Here is a 17,416-nt window from a genome sequence, read left to right on the forward strand (position 1 = left end):
ATTGGGGACTTGTTTATGAGCAAAATCAGTACAAGAAAGGTTTAGACACAGTCAATCTTGGTATGCTGGATGGGCACTGTTTCTACATCAAGGATTTAGACGTACCGGCACAACAGAAATGGGAATGTGATGCATGCAAACAACTGTTTACAAAAAGCAACCACCTCATGCGGCATAAGAGAAATAAATGCAAGGGGGTCAAGGCAACAATCATTTGCAAAGTGGGGAAGGTGAAACGTATGCCGAGCAAATCAGAGAAGATCTTTTATGGTGAAGGTTATAGCTACGCTGCATCTCAATGGATTGAATACATATCGAAAGAAACTGGGAAACACATACATCACGCACTCTGTGGGCATGGTGGTGAACGCGTTATCTGCGAGTGTAAAGATGGCAAAGGAAAGGAGTGGAAAGTAGACGGTTATGAACCTATCACAAAGACCGTTTACGAGTACTACGGGTGTTACTGGCACGGATGCTCCTGCCAGGCAGAACCTAATACATACCGCTATGAGAACAATACAAGCACAAGTGATGTAAAAAATGCACAAAGAATATGAGGCCTACGAGCGCCTGCAGACGGGGATGGTCGGTGGCCCCGCGATCGTATTTTGTAGACATCACGAAAGAGACGTGACGGGCATCAGATCTCACATCTACAAGGAACCAAACAATTGCAAGACCATTCTAGGCTACGACGCAAACATGCTCTACCCGAGTACAATGATGCAAGACTTTCCGTATGGGAAGGAAAAGCTGGTCAAAATGGCTACACCGACATCGGAACACAATCTCGAGATACTGACGCGAGGTGTGCAAAATGGATCGCTCTTCGGCTTTGCCCAAGTTGATATTGAGGTGCCTGAAAATCTGCGTGAAAAATTCAGTGAAATGTCTCCACTGTTTGTGGTGAAAGAAATACCTGGTGAAGCCATTCCGGAGCACATGCACAAGTACTTGAAAACTACGGGGCGCTAGCGTGTTCCAGGTACGCGTAAGCTCCTAGGGTTGATAAAAGCTGAAAAGATCCTGCTCTATACACCTCTGTTGAAATGGTACCTTGACCATGGGTTGAAAGTGCCTGCTTTTCACCAGTTCCTCAAGTACACTCGAGGTAAGCCATTTGCATGGTTTCCGGAAGAGATTGCGGATGCACGACGACAAGCCGATAAAGACATCAGGGTAGGCAAACACAAGTGCAGCATTGATAGAACCTACCAATGTGGTATCGCGGTGTACTAACTAGCCAAGTTACGTATGATTGAATTTACTACGATTTTTTGGATAAATATGTAGATCGTAGAGACTTCGAGTATATCTACATGGATACAGATAGCGCGTATTTTGCTATCTCTGATGAAAATCTTCGTGATGTTATGCGTCCTGAGCTGCTCGAGGCGTACGACAAAGATGTTGAAAATTGGCTGGTGACGGATGATTACTCGAAACGAACAGGAGGTCTGTTTAAGCCTGAGTTTATAGGTTTTAGAATGATCGGATTGACAGCCAAGTGCTCTTTCGTCGAAGGCAAAGAGGGCACAAAGTTTTCGTGCAAAGGGATGTCGAAGAAGCATGACTTGGTCTAGGTACATGAGAACGTTGAACGGAAGCTTAGACACTGCGAAAAACATAGGTTTTCGGGTACACCACGAAAAACATAGGTTTCCGGGGGTGATCACCTATGAGCAGAGTAAGCTAGGGCTCTCAGCGTTCTACGATAAGAGAGTTGTGCACGACTAAGGTATACACACTTCTCCGCTTGTGTTTTAAATTTTCTCACAACTTCGAGTCACTCCTCATCAGTATGAAGCGGTAAAAGCAAGATCAAACTGATTTGCCTCATCTATTCATAAATTTTTTAAGCATTTATGAATAATCAAGAGCTTTTCTGTATGATGCGTGAATGAGCTAACCGGTGATGCGTGGATTTTCACACAGGTAATACTCAAGGTGATACTGAATAGCTATATACGAAGCTCCATGTGTAGTAACATTGTGATAGCAGACTTAGACCTGGCGGAAGGGTAGAGGTGCGCGGGCGACAGCACGCCTTACCAGGAAGCGTCCGTCACGCCCCGGTTTCTATCACACTGTGCCAGTCCGGAAAAATTGTGCCACGAAAAAAATAAATTGTGCCAAAATGCCTGGTTGAATGTCAGTGCAAGAAACGGCCTCTGAAAGTGATCACTTAAAAAGGTGGGCTCGTTAATGCGTAGTACTCACAGCACGACATTCTGTATAGAATATCAAGAGCAAGTACGCTAAGCCTGCAAAGAAGGAAAGCACTGAAAAAATCTGGGAGATGGAAAACCAAAGGCTCTGAATGGGATATTCGCAGAATCAAAAACCTTCTAGGTTTTAAACAACAACAAACAAAAATAAAAAATTGTTTCTAAAAGCTGTCGAAAGTTTTGTAAAGTATTACCTTCACAAAACAACAAAAAAGCGTATAAATGCAGCCTAAAAAATATTGTTACGTCAAAACGTTACCAACTCTGCTACCAACTCTACTTCTTACCATGTCGTTGATATATTTCTGAGTAGTGGAAAAAAAATTGTAGTTTCTCTAATCCAGCGTGATTGATCAAACAAACTTCCAATAAATGGAATTTTGTTTATATATTGCGATAGTACTACCGTATGTGATTATACTACTATTTTTTGTAAAATTTCGATATAAAATAAATAGAATGAGCGAGCTTGCGACAGATATATTTGATGTTGTTGATCTTCCCGCAGAAGCGACGTTAAATAAAGAAGAACCAATAGGCAAACGTCAAGTTCTGAAAGATGTTATACGCAAAGGTAAAGGGCAGGTAAAGGGCATCTATTACCAAAAAAATGTACGGAAGGCGTTGTAGACAAGGCGTCAAACGATGCGATCGAAAAGGCATATTCAGAATATGTTCAACGTGAAATTCATGAGAAAGGAAAAAAACAGCCAAGGCACTGTCTTCTCATGCAATTGGCATGTACGCCAATGTTGTAGGGAACGTTGTTTAACTCGATAGTGCTGAAAAGTTAAAGCAAGATATTGAGGAAGATCCAATTATTAAGGATTCAATGGCTGATTTAGGGATCCTCGTGTACTCTGCCTTTGGAAAATTCCTAACGCCGCTATTGGTTGTTGCGCACACAGTGAATCATATTGATTTTTTAAAGGCGCAGCGGCAGCTCGTAAGCTTTTCTTCTCCATCTTCGAGCGTAACTCGAAGATGGAGAAGAAAAAGAGTGAAAGCATACGTTATTTTATAAGTCTCGCGAGTTATAAGAAATGAGTGAGATCAAGCAAGTTATTACTAAGAAAAATGGGGGCCGTGTTGCTGCTAGACCCTAATGGAACCGTAAGAAAAAGGAGGGCTTGCATAAGAACAAGGGCGAAAGTAGTCAAGTACCTGAGTCAAGTACCTCAGTAAGTACTTCGGTAAGTACTTTGGTAAGTACTTTAGGAGCTACAACATTTATTGTGATGGTAGGCTTCAGTGTTTGGTATAAATTTCTTAAAAATCATCAGCAGAATCAGCAGCAGCCTGATAAATCCTCAGAGCATGTTGGAGTGGCAAATCGCCTTGCGGCTCAGCATGACGATGAGCGACAGCTTACACACCGCGCTAGCGACAGCTTATGCAAAATAGCTCAGCCTCAGCCTATTGACATTTTTAAAATGCGTTGAAGCCTTATAATAAATGACAAACGTAACACCTCAGGAAAAAGAAATAATCGACATGCTCTATGAAACTGTAGTTGATCTCGGTTTCACCTTCGGATATGCCCTTGCAGTTAAGACATTTTTAGGCATCACACGACTCTCTGCCAAAATGGACATGGACGATGTGATGAAAATGATAGCGTACTTCGTAGCAGGTAGGGCAAGCCGTGAGATGGCTGTGAAAAAAGGCTGGATCCCTGCATCGATCGTCCCGAAAAAATAAATAATAAACAACAAACATGGCAACTATCGGTGTTCTTGTAGCAGGTGCTGTGATTAATGCATTAGCCTTTTCCGGCTCTAACTTTTTATTCAGTAAGCTGGCGGGCCATGGTGAAGAAGAGCGCAAGAGGCATGATAAAGCAATCGAACAACTGCAAGCTGCTCAGGCCCAGTGGGTAAGGGATAGGCAGGCAAAGATCGACTGGTATAATAGAACAGGAGTTGAAAAGACAGGCAGGGGAGGTATGCGTGAGTACTATATTGCAACGATTGATAAAGCCCTAAAATTGTCTGCTTTTTATGTACCTTCCAAACAACAACAAGACGGCGAGCTTACGTTCATTGTTGGATCCTTGGCCCTTCTGGGAGTAGTCGCGTATAAATATTTATAAAGTCACAGACTTCACTAGCAAAAAAACACACGTTTTTGATACGTAATAAACATGTCAAAAGCAAAAGTAAAAGCAAAACAGCATACCCCTAGAGAGAAGGAAGCAGAAATATTAAGCAATATTTACTACAACCCAGAACATCTTTGGATTGGACGAAAAGCCATCAAATTCCTCTCCTCAGAGAGTGGACTACCCAAAAAGAAAGTCGTACACTGGCTGTCTCGGCAACTCTTATGGCTTAGACATATTCGGGCCCAAAAAAGATTGTATTCCCTCATTTCACCATTATAAAACCGAACAAAATGCACCAGTTTGATCTACTTTATAGGCCTCATGACAAGCTGTATGGAAGTACATACAAATATATTCTGATAGGGATCGATGTAGCCTCGAGATATAAAGTGGCGAGACCATCGCGTACGAAAAAGGCTAACGAGGTCGCAGACATGATTAAGGATATTTACAAGGCAGGACCTCTGCGCTATCCTAAAATTTTTCAATGTGATAACGGGTCGGAATTTAAAGCAGATGTGACAAAGCTGTTAGAAGACAAAGGGGTGGAGATTAAGCGTACAACAACCAAATATCATGATATCTTTACAGCCTTTGTAGAAGCCTATAACAAAGTACTTGCGGAGAGATTATTCAAGCCTCAGGATGCACAAGAGTTGGTCACTGAGGAAACTAGTAGTACATGGGTTAAATACTTGTACGCCACTGTGAAAAATTAAATAACACTAAGACTGCCATGATCGCTATGAAGCCCTCGAAGGCTATGAAGTTGGATGATGTATCGCTTGCTAAAAGCGAAGAATATCCCGATGAAGAAACTTTGCCCGAGGATGGGTTGTACCTTTATCTTCTTCAACCTGGAGAAGAACATGGTCATCAAAAAAGACGCGCAACTGATGCTTTTTGGAGTAAGAAAACATATAGATTGGATAGAATCGTAGAAGAGCCAAGCCAGCGTGTGCTGTATTATTTGAAAGACGGGCCTGATCGAAGTTTTGTCGCGGAGGAATTGATGCAAATCCCAGAGGATGTTCAAGTACCTCCAGAGCATGCGATGAAGTGGTAATTTTTTAATTATTTTATGACTCGCAAGACTCACAAAATTTGCGTAAGCTGTCGCAACGAGCGGAGCGTAAGCTGTCGCATCGCCTGCTTACGCCATATCGATGTCAAACAGCCTCTCGAACAGCTTCCGCGTATCATCGTCAGGTAATGTGAAATGGTTGCAGTAGAAGTTCCTGAAGCCAAGAGTATAGTTTGTCGAGTTGTCTTGCTCAAGAACAGTAAGTTGTCTATCTCTGTTATCAGGATGATCTTTAAGGATCGCAAGGCTACGTCCCTTTCTTCTATGGTCGCAGAAAGCTTTCGCATTTCTCTAGGTAACACCTCTTCCACGACCCACTCCATAAAGGGTTCTGCTTCTTTTCTACCACATCTCAGCAGAAAGCAATAAACGCCAGGTTCTGTCAGTAAAACCGTGTCTGGATGAAGGTACTTAGATCTGAGTACCTCGTTTAGGTCAATGAAAGCGTTACCTAGCCGCATTTTATACTTTTTAGGAACATGTCTCTGAATGTACCCCAGCCTTTCGCTCATATCCTACAGGCTATGATGTATTGACCTTCATCATGAATATGAAAGGATCGGACTTGTTTTCCTTAGAAATAATCAATTACAAGAGAAATTTTTATCGTGTAATTTGTGAAAACCGAAATTTTTCTCTTGGACAGCGAAGAAAAAAATATACGGTGCGGCTGCCACACCCCATGCCATCACAACAAGGTGTGGTTTTCTCGATTCCGATGGCCATTTCACTGGTGTACCCGCGGCGGTACACTGCTGAGTTGAAACCTATGAGCGTAGTTTTGTGGACCCCATCGATCCATAAAACATCATTCACTCGAGAATTTTATAGCTCCTAGGATGCTCCAGTTTCACATACAAGCATGCATGTTTTGATTTTTCTAGTTGATCCTTGATCTCCTCCCAATTACTGATCATATTCGTTTCCTTGTCGATCAATATCATATATGACCGTTCATGGAGGTACCAAAGGAACAGCTGTTTCTTTTTCCGTCTCAAATTTTTCGGTAAAGCGCTATAAGACTGTGTAAGGAGCCATTTCAACCCACACAAACAGTTGATCTTTGGGATTGATCAGAAAAATGTTATCATCTTTCCAAGGCGAGGATCTCTCGAGGTAAGCGCTGTTCCATTGTATAGTTGGGCACAGGATAATAATGTTATGAAAATGCTTCTTATATTCATTTTTGAGAAGGTCCAGAACGCGCTGTGTTTTCCCGCAACTCGTTGGACCTGTAAAAATTGATGTGTTCGGTTCCTTGACAAGGTTTAAGTTCATTTATTTTAATATTCTGTGAAAACGGCCATCTAAGATATTCAGCTGAGCATCCTGAAGCAGATACACGTAACATTTAATATTCTCAGTTCCATACGCTTTCTTAGTCATATGTAAAGTTATACCATCACTCAAGCGTTGAAGAGGAACCGTGCAGACTATGATCAGAAGATGCTCGAAAATCGATAAAAAGGACATATCTTTCAGTCGCGAATTGCCCTATCGTGACTATTGAATCGTGGCTACCGAAAAGGTTCACAATTTGCTCAAAATGATCGTTCCCAAGCATTGCGTGCGAATACAACTCATTAGGCTCGCCTTCGACAGTGATCGAGATTTTCCCGTTCTTTGGGTTGTAAAAGACTTCGTTCGCCCCGGAGTAAGCGTTAACCTTCGATGGGTCTACGAACAGCAATAGGACACCTTTCAAACTTTTGACAGGGTGTCGATTTGTAAATTGTAGCTGGTATTATCCTTTTTTATGGCGATAACCTTGCTTCAGAGTACCCGTTCAAAGGGTAGCGCAAAGCGACTGTAGCGGGATATCATAGCACTTGCAGCCCCTTCGTCGTTTACTTTATCAAACTCTAGTGCAATGTTGCTGATCTTATATGCACTATCGGCAGGATTTGCTGCTGTAGATCCCGAAGCTGCTGTACCTCTACTTTGATAACATCTCCATACGATGTAAAATGGAGAACAAACTGCAGCCTGTCATGTAATCCAGGTTGGTAGAACGGCAAATGTCTGGTCAATTCAAACATCTTTTCCAGAGGGATACAAAGGTATTTCCGTAGAGTGCTACGATAGCCTTTTCTTCGTCAGTCTCCACATGATCGGTAGCTTTCACTTGTAATGCACGGATAGTACCATCATTAGGGTTGATCCCTCCCAAGATCAAGTTATTCTCACTTTCAAATTTAGGCAACCATAGATCTCTGTAGACAGCAAGCACTCTGTAGTCGTTGATATTTTGCAACTCGTTCCCGTTCAGGGTTATATGGAGATTTTGCACCAAAGATTTACCTATATTGCTGACGACAGTGCGTTTTGTATTTGTCCCCGTAAGTTCAAGATCAAACAATAGTCGAAGACTTTCGGGGAATATCACATCATTCTGCCCCATATCGGGAATATCCACATAGAGGTCCTAGTTTTGATTGATTGCCGATGGGACATGGCTTACCTTTACACGCTGTTTCTTGGCTTCTATTGCTATCATTGTTTTAACTTCCTGGTAAGGATCGAGTTGCTTTATTTTTAGCTGATTTTCTTTTGAAATAAATGCCGATAAATCCAACATATGAAACAGACGATGAGTTTACAGAGGAAGGCGATATTGATGATGATAATACTGATGGTGGATTTAGTAGACCTGAGGACCTTGCATACCATGCTAACGCCCAGCCGACCACCAGTCTTCATTATAGAATTTTGAGATTGATTTTTAAAATCTCTGGACAAATTTGAGACATTCATTTTAGAATGTTAACACTATCAACCCTCGGAGGATATCGTTCACGCACGTTCACAGGGGAAATGCATTGGAAACCCTTGGGGAAGATTGTGAACACAGGTTGTCCCAAAACCTACAAATTTATCTCTCTATTGGAAGGATTAGACCAATGGTAACTTGCCTGGACGCGTTGAACCACCAGCTTTACGTATAGGGCCTTTATTAGGCGGCAAAAGGCCATATTACAGCCTTTAGAGGCCTGTTCACATAGTTGACGGTGTTCTAAGGCCATGGGACAAAGGAAAACAACTTGAGACGTTGCAGTCCATTAAGAGTAGAAGGACTATACCGATGTTAACCTGCTCAGGTATGTGGAAGCAGGTGATTGAGGTGTAAAGTATTTATTAGGCGACAAAATGCCATATTATAGCTTTTAAAGGAATGTGCACGCAGTTGACGGTTTTATATGGCCATGAACCAAGGAAACCGATTTGGGACTTCGTAAACCATTGAGAGTAGCAGGAATAGACCAATTGTAACCTACGCAGGCACGTGGAACCACGTGGTTTACGTGTACAACCTTAATTAGGCGAAAAAAGGCCATACTACAGCTTTTGGAGGTCTGTGCACGCAGTTACCGATATTTTAAGGCAATGGCGCAAAGAAACACTTTTTGAGATGTCGTACTCCATTGAGGCTGGAAGGACTAGACCAATGGTAACCTGCGCAGGTACGTAGAACCACGTGATTTACGTGTAAGGCCTTTATTAGGCGACAAACTGACATATTACATCCTTTAGAGTCCAGTGCACGTAGTTGACCGTGTTCTAAAGCCATGACGCCAAGAAAAACGACTTGGAACTTCGTCGTCCATTGACACTGGAAGGACTAGACCAATGATAACTTACTTATTTGGACGCATGGGATCATGTGATTTAAGTGTAAGGTCCTTATTACACAGAAAAAGGCCAAATTCCAGTCGTTAGATGATTGTTCACATAGTTGACGGTGTTCTAACGCCATGGCGCAAAGGGAAACGATTTAGGACGTTGAAGTTCATTAAGAGCGGAAGGAATAGACCGATGGTAACCTGCGCAGGCACGTGGAACCACGTGATTTAATTGTAAGGCCCTTATTAGGCGACAAAATGTCATATTGCCTCCTTTAGAGGCCTGTGCACGTAGTTGAGGGTGTTCCAAAGCCCTGACGCAAAGGAAAACGACTTGTGCCGTCGTAGTCCAGTGAAAACGGAAGACTAGACCAATGGTAAACGTAAACTACAAGGTTCCACCCAGGTCGTTTTCCTTCGCGTCATGGCCTTAGAACAGCGTCAACTACGTGAAAAGACCCCTTAAGTCTATGACATGATCTTTTGCGGTCTAATAAAGGCCTTACACGTAAATCACGTGGTTCCACGGGTCTGCGCTTGTTACCATCAGAGAATATAAAATTTTCCTTCTAGCACAGTCGCGCACGCGCACGCCACAGTCAAGCACAACAAATCCAGTACCATGCAGTGTTGAGCCATGGAATTCAAGGGTTATTCCCTAATAATCGGTGCATAGCCATGGTTATTCCCTAATATTCAGTGCAGTGGCGTCATCAATACAGCAAATGAGTAGTTTTCTAGCACAATCCCCATAATTCTCTACGCGCACATCAATACAGGAAAAAGGAAATTCCCTAAAAATCAACGCATTCGCGGTAAAGATGTGAATAACTGTGTTAGTTGAGCAGAATGAAATTCTCTGAAAAACAAAAAACTCTATACAATAAAGTAATGGATGCATACACCGTGAAACAATTACGAGATATTGCGGAAAGCCGTGGTTTATGTAGGGGTGTTTGTGGGATGCGCAAGCAACACATCATAAAACATATCCAAAATGATATTACCCTTCAGGACATGTGTACCAAGGCTGCTGAAAAGCATACCAAACATATTCTGAGAGATAGGAAAATGTGCGTTCTGGGACAGTCGACGACGACGACAAGGGAAATTCCCTAAATTCCTGAAATCCGAAATCACCCCAAATCCCACAAATCCGACAATTCCGGGAAATACCGATAAAATCCAACGCATGCGCAATAGCGACTAACGGGAATAATGCTGACATCAACAAAAATAGAGATTGCGCAAGTGAATACTGTCCCAGAATCTTTTAGTTGAGGCTAGGATGTAATATAAATATGAGCCGACATCATGAGAATCATCTCAAGACACAGGAAATGTGTACTCGGGCGGTTCAAGAATATCCCAGAGCGCTTAAGAATGTTGCAGACCATTTCAAGACACAGGAAATGTGTACTCGGGCGGTTCAAGAATATCCTCGAGCGTTCGAGGATATTCCGGACAAATTCAAAACCCAAGAGATGTATACCAAAGCAATTGCGGAGTACCCGCATTTACTCCATTATGTTCTAGACCATTTCAGAACGCAGGAAATGTGTGCCAATGCCGTTTGTGAGATGTGCATTGCAGCGGTTGAGAAGAGTTCATATATGATCGCGGATGTTCCAGACCATTTCAAGACTCAGGAAATGTGTATCAGGGCAGTTGAAGAAGAGCCCAGGGAACTCATGTATGTTCCGGAACACCTCAAGACACAAGAAATGTGTGATGGAGCGGTTAGGATGACGCCTTTGCTGCTTAAGTTCGTTCCGGACTGGTACATGACTCGGGAAATGCGAAGGGATAACATTTATCTCCAATTGCTCGATGCCTATTACGCGAGAAAGAAAGAAAAAGCTAAAATTAAGGAGGATTTGCTTCCAATGGCTTGGCATCCAGACAGAGTTATAGATTGGTGTTTTTCAGAGGATGAAAAGGCGGACCTTGAGCTCTTGTGGAGTAAATAAACGATGAAGGAACAATGCGACGACTGTGAAAAGATACTCGACACCTATGACAGATGCTCCTGCGGACGGAGATTTTTTATAAAAGGTAAACTGTTCTGCTGGTACTGCTGGTATGAGTACATCACGTATAATGGTGGTAGCTGTCCGTGTGATGCTAGTTGAAGTTTTGTTTCCACAAATAAAAGGATGTTCAAATTCGGTAACGAGAATGTTAACTCAAGAGACTTTTATGCCAAAGCGACTCCACTAAATATTGCAGATGTAAACATTGAAAATATCGTGCTAAGCGACCCTATCCCATCAAACAAGGGCAAACATGAACGCTTCGTTGTTGGCTATAAAAATAGTGATAACAAGCTATCCTTTCTATTGATCAAAACACCTAAAAATCTCTATTCCAAAGGTGCCTCACGTTACGATGAGGGCTGTTCTCTTATCATGTCATTCGACATCTATAATCACCCCGAGTTGTTAGAGAAGTATGAGAGTATCCTGACCAAGGTAGAGTCCTTGGAGGGTCATTGCTTCACCACCCCCACCTGTAAAAAGGGTAAATACATCACCACAAAGGTGAAAGAATGGGAGGGCAAAGTCAGAACCGACTTCCATTCCAAAAAAGTACCACTAAAACAAAGCTGCGAGTGTAAGGCCATCATCAAGCCATATGGCATCTATAGGCAAGGTTCAAATTACTACATGCAAGCCTACTTGGAGGAGTGTAAGTATGAGGTTGTCGAGTTCTATGGCTCCTGCTACCTTAGCGACTCTGACGATAATGAAAGCTTCGTCGTAGTAGACTAGATTTGAGAGGTCTTGGTATGTTGTTGATCCAGCATACCAAAAGAAACATGAACGTTAACGAACTGAGAAAAGCTGCGAAAGCACTAAAGATCCGTAACTATTCCACTATGAAAAAAGCCGAACTCCTCGAAGCAATCCACAAGGCCAAATACAAGGACGCCTCAGCACAGACGGACGGTCCTTTTTGCAAACCTTGCGTCATGATCGCTTGGGAGAAGAATCTTGAGCACCTTCCTGAAGATCTCGCTCAAAGGCAGCGAACTATCATACACGATGGTGACTTGCTGATCGATGGTGATACAGGTGAAGTAGTTGGCATAGCCTAGTAGAGTTTTGTGGGAGCTTATGCAGAAGCTACCTCCAACAAAACTTACTCTGAATACGCGGGCGGCTCCTCTAAGTACCTGTGACATATTGCACAGTTTGAAGTTTTTTCAACAGTTCATCCTTGGCCTCTTCACGCCCTTGCGCGACAAGCTGCTGTCGTTCCCGTTCGTTGTTCGATTCCACGTTCTTCTTGACACGCTTTCTGATCTGCTCCTTCAGCGCCATGTATTTTTGCTTTTCGTGCATAATCACTAATCACACCATTCTCCACAGCGTTCGAGATCAAATCAACGATAGAGTTGAGTTTGGTCTCCGCTATAAGTCTGATGCTCTCATGCTTCTTACTCTTAAAGCCCAGTCTCTTCCGGCGTTCCGCAGACCAGCTTGTCCCAACCCTACGGCAATCGTAATTCCACCCATAGCCACGGCTAATGGTACACCGATTCCAGATAGGATGGTACCAATGCCAACGCCTGAAGTTATCACACTTGCCGCTAGTAACCCGTGATCCATGTATCTAACCCACGTATCATGCATTTTGACCTTTTAGCGAGCTTGTCATGTTCTTTAATCTCAGCCCGCAGGTATTGTTCCGCTTCATCAATTTTGCCGAGCCTGTAGGCTTTTAAAGTGTCCTCCGGATGTGCAGAAGGTAAGCTCGGGTAAAGCCTAGCAATATCTGTCATTTATCCTATGAGCAAATGTATAGTAATTCCAACGAACGAAACGTTCTTATCGTGGTGTTGCTCGTCCGTCAGCATAAACTCCAGTCTGTCTGTTGAACCTTTCAAAAGAAGGTATACAGGGTTATCGAAAGTCCACGTAAGCATATCTCCCCATGCGTTTATCTCTTTGGTGGGAAGCATGGCAAGAATCTTGGATTTTTTTCCTTTAAGCAGGCAGTCATCCTCGTCTAATTGAGGGCAAACAAGTCGTAACCAATGGTATACGTCAGTCCTATAGAATGAATCGTAGTCACCCCTCATATAGTATTTTTTACTGGCATCGTAGGTTAGACCCAAGAGCTCTTGCAGTTGTCGATGAATCACCACCGTGTACCCGTCATTGACACGGAGCCTGCAGAGTCCATTTTTCAGGGCGAACAGCTTAATCTTGTCCTCTGCCTGACTGTTGACGATACTCGCTAAATCCTCGATCTTGTACAACCCATTCATTATTTCAATTCGAGTAACTCTTTGATCAGGCCTTACCTTACGGATGGTAAACTCGTTGTTACTGTAGAGGTACTCGTGTCCTGCCCTAGGTAGTCGTCAAATATTGTAGGGTTCCCTATATCTGTGACATACAGCTGTCTCATGTTTCTTTAAGAAAAGATGAACATTTGCTCGTATAACCCAAAGACAAAGTACAAGTCCAACAGAGGTGAGTGGCCTCTCGGTGTAACTAGCTTGGAGCATCAGGACCTTTACGTGTCTACGACTCAGCACATTTCCGTGGCCTTCCCACAGTTCACCAAGTACCCTATCAAAGTTACCACTAACCTGTTGAACGATCCTGTGAGTATAAATTGGGAAGGGCAAGCCTTGGACTATTGGAACATCCAGGTGAATTTCGCTTGTCATTGCGCGACAACGACGTTGGGGATCTCTGCCAAGCACATGAGTGGTTCCGTACCCCTCGTTCAATCCATTTATAAATTCCACGTGTACTACCACATTAGACGTATTCTCGCGAAAATGGAGGTACCTATGCCCTACGAAAGAGGCTTTTCGCAGTACGAGAACCCCTACTCCACCTCGGGGTATGCGCAAATATGTCGTGAGTACGGTGCGGTCCTCAATGCTTTGTACAAGATGGTGGCCGCAGGTTGATGAGGATTGGGCCAAGTTTATCACGCACACTAGCCAGGGTCTGACATCGGAGAGCCTGATGAAGCTTAGCGAAAGTATTCGCGTTTACGTGATCTTGCTACTAGGATCCCCAGCGAGTGCCAAGGCCTCTATCCTAGGCTCTAACGCCGATAACTTCAGGGCGAGACAGATCTTCCTACAGAAATTTGAGGCCATGGTTCCACGTGAGGAAAACGTAGGTCAAGACATCACCGAGTTTCAAAAGGTGCTCCAGTATGCACGGACTTTGGTAAACTTCGCCGTGATGTCCAGCGTATACATGCTCCCCTCCAACATAAACCTCCGCATTGGAAAGATTGTGGGGTATAACAACAACGTTCTAATCGCGCCCTCTAACGTGAGCGTGGGGGTGGAGCCAGGATCTGAATACCAAAGCCTTGGACCATGCTGTCAAGCATGAGGCAGCCTTCACCACACCTCCTAGAAAGACTATCAAGTCGAAGAAAACCACACCTCGCAGTGATATCACGGGGCATGCGTCTGACGCACCCCTTCTCAAGGAAGCTCGCGGGCAGCATGAGGATACCAAAGCTGCCTTGATTACAGCAGGAGTGGGGCTGATCCTCGCATATGTTTGGGTGAAGCAAGTTTAATCTGTTGATCAACAAATTAAACTCTCATAAATTCTTTCCACCCCTACTCCTTCTGTTACTAACATAAGCCACAACAATACCTACAGCAGCAGCGATGGCCATGTACAAGTGCTTTACCGCCAATTCGACGACTCTCGCTGCCACTCTGAAGAAGAACGAGACGATAGTACCGATGATCCCTGGAAGAGCTCCACCTGCTTTGCCTGCTAGGTACTTCAGGAACCGTCCGAGTCTTTCCAGCTGCTTTTGTACGAAGCCTTTCCCACTTGCGGCACTTCTTCCAGCAGCAGCTCCACCACCTCCAGTAACGGCGAGCACGATGGTGGATACGAGCAAGCCAACGGCGGAAACAATGCCCGCGATAGTCAAGCCTTGCTCCTTGAACAAGATCTTGAGTTTTTCGAGCAGTGATGTGTCATCCACAGCGATCTTCATCAGAGTCTCTTTGATATCCTCAGTTGGCTCTGGCTCTCGGAGGAAAGTACGCCGTATTGCTCTCGTAGGGCTTTCTCCTCATCCCATAGTTTCTGTTCCAAATATCTATCTGTTCCTTGGTTGCTCCAGGGTTGGCCTTCTTTTTTTCCTTGAGACTTTTGATCTGCTCATCTTTGACAAGTATCTTGCTTACCAACATCCTTAGCTGGCCATCCCTTGGTCGACTCCCCTCCTCCAAACGAAGTATCTTCCATCAAGCTCTCTGTATCGTCGAGTACTTTCCCGAGCAGCGGTTCCATTGCGATGTCGTCGGCCTTTCCACAACGCGATCGGTATCGCCCATAAGTTTCCGGGCCTCTGCCTTACTGCCCTTGTGTGGTGTAGTACAGTTGGTAAACCCCATGTCTCGCAAACGATTCGTCCCCAACCTCCTTCGTATCTCGGCAACACTCCTGAGCTCACCATTCCTTTTCGTGAGCTCTACACCATCGTAAAGAAGCCGGTTCCCTCTCGACGCAAGCTCGTCGTAGTGTCTAGCGCTAGGCTCCCCCAGCTCATCACCAAGAGCTTCGTAAAGGCTATCACCCTTCGACCTCAGTAGTTCCCCACTTGCCGTGAGAACTATCTGCCCCGTTGTGGTGTCTCGTGAATGTGTTGGGGGATGGTGGTGGACCCAGGAATATCCTCGGGACTACTGAAAGATTCCTCCTCTCCCCCACGGTCAAGGTCTTCCTCCGCCGTGAAATCGTCATCGAATCCTGGATTATCTGTCATTTATTCCACTCTCATAGCGCTACCAATAAACATGTACGGAACCAAACTTGATCCGCATAAGGAAACAAAGACAATGCTGGCTATGAAAGGCAAGAAACAGCGTGTCAAAGTCTCCCATGTCCCCAGCACGATTAATCAAAACGAAAACTTGTACGTCGTCGTTCCCAACATGAGACAGAATGATGTAATTTTTCCAGGCTCTCTCAAACTCGTCTTTGACTTGGAGCTTACTGGCCCAATACCAAACGCACCATCTTTAGCAATATCGGCAAAGGCTTGGTTCAAAACCTTTGCATAAGCCTGAACGGTCACGAAGTGCAAAACATCTCGGACTACAACACCCTGGCAGTGTATCGGGATCTGTGGATCCCAAAGTTTGATCGGGAGAACAACCTAATTCTTGAAGGCATAAATCCCAACGATGGTACCATCAGGGCCCTACAGGTGAAGGCTAGTGACCATGTTGGGAATGATGAACAAAAAGCTATCGTGACAGCGTATGGAAATACTTTTGCTATCCCTATTGGTAAAATGTTCGAGCTTACGAGGTATCTGCAGGCTTACACGATAGGCTCCAGTTCGTAATACATTTTGCACCTCACGACCAAGTCATCAAAGATGCTGGTACGGCCTCTGCTGGAAGCACGGCAGCTAAGCCCGCTGATGGCGCTTATAAAATTACCAACATCTGCTTCGAGTTTGACAAGGTTACGCGAGTGCTATGATGTCACGCTACAGCCGTCTCGCCCTGCTCTATGAGCGTGTACTCCGCAGCAAGGTTATAACGATGAAAAAGGCTGATACCAGCTATAATCTCCGGATCGACACTCCTGTCAAGAGCTTGAAGGATGTGTTGTTGTTGTTTGTAGACCCGGGGAAAGTGAAAGCTTATGCTGGCGCTAACGAGGTCTTCTACAACCCCAAGATAGAGAAAATCGCAATTACGGTAGAAGGTGAGCCAAACGAACTATATTCACACGCGATGTTGCCGAAAGATCATCTCGAACAAGTCGTTAAACTCTTTGGGAGCCATTACTCGGAAGTAACCATCGGTCAGTTCATGACTGAGCGTTACGCCTTGTTCATCGACTTCCGCAGTAGTCCAGATCACAGTCTCCATTGTTCTGACAGACCCTTGCAAAGGCTTAGCGATGGGATCACCTTACATATGACCAAGAAGGCGGATGGAACTGGTGATATCAAGTGCTACGTGTACTTGCTCCAAGATGCGCAGCTGAATATTCTGGATGGGCGCTTCCACTCTGTGGATTATTAGAAATAAACAATGACCACTTTAGCAGTAATGGCAGGAGGAGCGTTGATTAATGCGCTCGCATTCAGCGGATCAAATTTTCTATTCAGCAAACTCGGCGGCCATAGCGACGAAGAGCGCAAACGGCACGATAAAGCTATCGAACAATTACAAGAAGCTTAAGCAGCTTGGGTACGTGACAGACAGAGCAAAATCGATTGGTACAATCAGCAACGAGAGCTTAAGCGCCAAGCTGGCGAAAGCTTGAAAGCGCTTGATGAGGGTATGAGAGACTATTTTATCGCGACGATCGAGAAGGCCCCTAATTTATCCGACTTCTACACACCCAGAAAA

Source organism: Hydractinia symbiolongicarpus, chromosome 1 (assembly GCF_029227915.1).
Source record: "Hydractinia symbiolongicarpus strain clone_291-10 chromosome 1, HSymV2.1, whole genome shotgun sequence".
NCBI classification, from domain to species: domain Eukaryota; kingdom Metazoa; phylum Cnidaria; class Hydrozoa; order Anthoathecata; family Hydractiniidae; genus Hydractinia; species Hydractinia symbiolongicarpus.